Source organism: Octodon degus, unplaced genomic scaffold, assembly GCF_000260255.1.
Source record: "Octodon degus isolate 3935 unplaced genomic scaffold, OctDeg1.0 scaffold00033, whole genome shotgun sequence".
NCBI classification, from domain to species: Eukaryota; Metazoa; Chordata; class Mammalia; order Rodentia; family Octodontidae; genus Octodon; species Octodon degus.
Genome location: NW_004524609.1, coordinates 15,520,082 through 15,525,127, shown reverse-complemented (window position 1 = coordinate 15,525,127; position 5,046 = coordinate 15,520,082). Strand labels below are relative to the sequence as shown.

General features: G+C 47.7%; 1 pseudogene; it reads left to right on the top strand.

Annotated features, from left to right (window-relative positions):
• Positions 1-3,842: 3,842 nt before the first annotated feature.
• On the top strand, positions 3,843-5,001 carry LOC101592648 (annotated as a pseudogene).
• Positions 5,002-5,046: the final 45 nt, after the last annotated feature.

Below are 5,046 nucleotides of genomic sequence, written 5' to 3'. Positions count from 1 at the left end.
TGGTGCTGGGGGATTGAACCGTGGTCCCCGATGCTTTGCCAAGCTTGTTCTAAGTAGGTGCTTTAGACCACTGAGCCATCTCTCCAGCCCCAAGATCTTGTTTAACATACATACCTAGAGTTTCTTAGGTGTGAGAATCAGCACTGTACCTTAATGGTTTAGTCTTAAGCTTTCTCGGGGCTATGAATCACATTTAGTCACATGTATGCGTATGAAGATCTACAGGCTCACTTCCTTGTCACTGGCTGTTCTCAGTTCCTCTCCATGGGACCTTTCCCATGCAGGGCCAGTTTCTGTTCACTAGAGCAGAGGGATGGAGAGAGTGAGAATGACGCTGCATTGTCTTTTGAACTAATCCCAGAAGTTCCAACCCATCCATGCGCTATTGTCATGATTCACAAACCAACCTTAGTATGGTGTGAGAGGGAATTTTCTTCCCCTCATACAGCAGATTGAGCCCAAGGCCTTTGTAGGGAGCTAGACCAACACTATCACCTCTTTTCTCCATTTGGAGATGGTCTTTAAGTAACTAGGTGCAAAGTTGAATAATACATGGGAGGAGGGTGAAATAAAACCAGGACCTTGACTCACTGTGGTTTCCTCTGGAGGTGGAAGTGCCCTAGGTGTTCCCTGTGCCAAAGGGAAGTGTAGTGCTGTGTGTTCAAACAGCAGAGTGACCTATACAAATGTGGATGTAAAGCACATGACAGGCAGACATCAAGGTGTGTCACCTGCACCACTGCGCTGAAGGAGGAGACAGGTGAGGGCTCCTGTTCACTGGCCAGCCCAGAACAATAGAAACAGTACCATGAAGCCCTTCTGGTCAAGTCCTGGGTCTTTGGCGGAAGTCATCCAATGGATAGCAGATGTTATGGGTGCGGGAAATGTCTTATTTCTGGGCCATGGTCCTCATCATGTTCACTGTGGCTGGGGAATGGCAAAGGCTGTAAACTGTATGTTTATAACATGTATATGTTTTGTGAATTGTACTTAAAGCAACATCTGGTTTTGCACCAAGCAGAGAACTAGAGATCCCTCAGCCCAGGAGGGCTTTTTCCTGGCCAATGTGAGCTCACAGTGATCATGTGGTGTCTTCCTCCTGCAGGAAGGCTGTGAAGGGTTCCAGCAATGTCTAGGCCTCAGGGGGGAGCATGGTCCTGGGCTCTACCACCTACGGCAACATACACGACCGAGGCCATCTGCACGTCAGGTTCACCACACTGCCCCTTGTCCCTCAAGATGAGCAGAGACCAAGCCCCGACATCCCAGCAGGGCGCTCCTTCCCTTATGAGAGTTGTTCATCTGCTCTGGTGCAGTCCTTTACATCTCCACTATTGAGGTCAGTCTTTGAAATACCTCCCTGTTCTTGTGGTTTGGGGCCAGAATGTATGGACCCGGAGCAGAGTTCATGTGGTGGGGACAGCAGGATCTGGAAGTAGAGGTTGTGCAGGCACCACCCTGCCAGGCTGTCCTCATCCGGCAGGGCAGGGTCTTAGCCTCCCCACAAGGCTTTCAACACTGGCCAGAGCAAATAACCAGTTCTGATCTACTCCACAGTCAGCGCCAGGGGCTCTGATGGTCCCTACACGTGGATCTGGGCTTGTGGCTTGGCTTCCACAGGAGACTTGGTGTGGGCCTGGTGCACACCTGCCTGATCTGGGTGTTTCTGTTGGAGAAGGGCTTTGGGTCCAGAGTGCTCCTCAGTCAGGGCTGCTCCTCAGCTCTGGTGACACCACTAATCTACTCCCTGGCCACACTTTCCATACCTACATGTGTGGGAAGCCTGGTTTAGGTGTGAGGAGGCTTTCCATGCTCCTAAAGGAAGGTTTAGAATGCTGTCTAGAAGCAGGTGCTGCACTGCGGTATGAAAGATTCCCTCAGCGGAGGAAAGGGTCTGACAGTTCTAGGTTTTGAAGGCCCTACATGGTGCTTGGGATATCAGAGGCTCACCAACAGAATTAAAATATGCTGTATGGGGCCAGGGAGATGGCTCAGTGGAATAAGCGCTTCCCTGGCAAGTGCAAGGACCTGAGTTCAATCCCCGGTTCCGCAAAAATAAATTAATTAATTAATTTAAAAAATATACTGTATGTGATCCCCACTTCCGTTCCAGGAGGCCCAAGATGTGGCTGTGCAGAAGCCTGTGGCAAAGAAGGCCAAGAGCTGCCTGTGAAGGGGACTGTGGATCCCTGCCTCCTGGCACACTGCCGTGGGTGGCTCAGTCTTCAGTGTCATTCAGTGCTCAGGGCAGTTGGTGTGGGACTGGCTAGACCTGCTGAAATTCCTACTGAGGAGCCCGGTGGGAAGCTGCTTCCCTCCTGTGGCCAGGGGGGTGAGAAGGCTTCAGGGCTGAGCTGTGGATTCCCTTTTTTTCTTCTTATCCCAGTAGGCATAACTTGCAGAACTGAGCTGTGGATTCCTGCCTTTCCTTCCTGGCATGGTGGACAGGGCCTGACAGCCCATCTGTCAGTTCCTGCCCTTTGTCCCTCAGTGGTGGGCTGGGCCTGGGAGCCCAGCTGTGAGTTCCTGCCCTTCCTCCCTCAGTGCTGCTTGAGTGCCATGAATCTTCACCAAGCTCAGATCAGGAGAACCCACGTGGCTGGCCCCATGTGGTTCTTTAGGGACAGAGATTCCCATCATTTCCTCTTCCCACACAGAATGGAGGGCATGTGGACCAGGAGTACACAGATAGATCTACGAAGGCCTTCGCTCTGTTGCCCCTCCGGTCCTCTGCGGGCTGAGCCTGAGCATCCTTCCAGATGAACATCCTTCTCCCCACTCTTCCTATCTACGTGCCCAGGGCCTCATCAAGAACATCCCAGCTAAGCCTAGTTCTTTTTGTTCAATTATCTCCTCAGAAATCTTATGCAACATTCCAAGTTAACACTGTTCTTTCTTCATAGAGAATCCTGCGGTCAGGATTTTTCACCCAGAACAAGAACCTGAGGGCCTGTGACAAGGTGAGGTCCTTCCCCCCTGAATTGGGCCCATACTGCAGCACAGCCTGAGGAGGACAAGGTTCCAACCCCACAGTCCTCCTTCAGTTCCTGTTTGGTCTGAACCTAGGAGCTCCAATGAACAGCCTAGGGAACATGGTAAGCACTGTCTCAGAGAAGAAAAGAACATCAACCAGGATGTCAAAGCAGCATAATGGCTTGGAGACAATGTAATTGTCTTCGACAATTGTCTAATTACTACACAATTATCTAGTAATTAGATAAAGCTAATTGCTAGAATTATGTTACATGACCATATTAAACAGGTTGATGAGGATGAATGATCCTGGCCTAAGTAAGTTTGGAAAACAGACTTTAACCTGGATACTGTAAGATGGAAGAGTTCTGAAAACATACTCTGCTTTTCTTGGCAAAATGTTTCTTTTTCTTTTTTTTTTAAGTATTTATTTATGTGTGTGTGTGTGGCCAGCTCAGCCCACCAGGGAGCGGGGCTGGCTGGCATGTGGTGCTGGGGGATTGAACCGCAGTCCCTGTGCTTTGCTAAGCTTGTTCTAAGTAGGTGCTTTAGACCACTGAGCCATCTCACCAGCCCCAGCAAAATGTTTCTTAAAAGGTACGTTTTAGCAACTTTGAAACTGTTCTAACATGTTTTTTGTCATTTATTATTGTTTTAACTGATTAATAGGACAGTTTCAATAATTAATACATTGTACATTGTTATCCTAGTGGTTATCCATAGTACAAGATGCAGACATGATATCCTGTCCAAATACTATTAGCACAAATCTTTCTTCTCATTGAATTAAGCAAAAGTAGCTGTGTATCTATCCTAAATATTCTGTATATGGGTCGAAAGCCCCCGCCGCGCTCCTCTGCAAAGACGTCGCTGCGGGCGGCTGTGGCGGTGGAGGCGGCCAAGATGTCGACCAAGAATTTCCGAGTCAGTGACGGGGACTGGATTTGCCCTGACAAGAAATGTGGAAACATAAACTTTGCCAGAAGAACCAGCTGTAATCGATGTGGTCGAGAGAAAACAACTGAGGCCAAGATGATGAAAGCCGGGGGTACTGAAATAGGAAAGACTCTGGCAGAAAAGAGCAGAGGCCTGTTTAGTGCCAATGACTGGCAGTGTAAGACTTGCAGTAATGTGAATTGGGCCAGAAGATCTGAGTGTAACATGTTCAACACTCCAAAGAATGCTAAATTAGAAGAAAGAACAGGATATGGTGGTGGTTTCAATGAAAGAGAAAATGTTGAATATATAGAAAGAGAAGAATCTGATGGAGAATATGATGAATTTGGGCGTAAAAAGAAAAAGTACCGAGGGAAGGTAGTTGGACCTGCGTCTATATTAAAGGAAGTTGATGATAAGGAGTCAGAGGGAGAAGAAGAGGATGAGGGTGCTGATCTTTCTAAATATAAATTAGATGAGGATGAGGATGAAGATGATGCTGACTTCTCAAAATATAATCTTGATGCCAGTGAAGAAGAAGAAGATAGTAATAAAAGGAAATCTAATAGAAGAAGTCGCTCAAAGTCTCGGTCTTCACGATCTTCATCGCGCTCGTCCTCCACCTCCAGTTCAAGGTCCAGGTCCAGGTCCCATTCAAGAAGTTCTTCCAGTTCGCAGTCAAGATCTCGTTCCAGTTCCAGAGAACGTTTGAGATTTCGTGGGTCGAAATCAAGATCCAGCTCCAGGTCCCACAGGGGCTCTTCTTCCCCACGAAAAAGATCTTACTCAAGTTTGTCATCTTCTCCTGAGAGGAACAGAAAGAGAAGTCGTTCTAGATCTTCTTCTCCTGGTGATCGAAAAAAAAGACGAACAAGATTACGGTCACCCGAAAGGCACCTCAGGTGGTCTTCTGGATCGTCCCGCTCTGGTTCCCGCTCAAGTTCAAAAAATAAATAATACATTAACATTTACATCCTAAAGTCATCCAGTACAGTGCATGAAACAGTTTTTAAGAAGTTGATGTCTTATTTGGTCAGAAGTGCTAAATCTGCTAGGAGAGGTGCATGCCTTTATTGTTTTTCAAAATAATGCAATGTGGGGCTGGTGAGATGGCTCAGTGGTCTAAAGCACCTACTT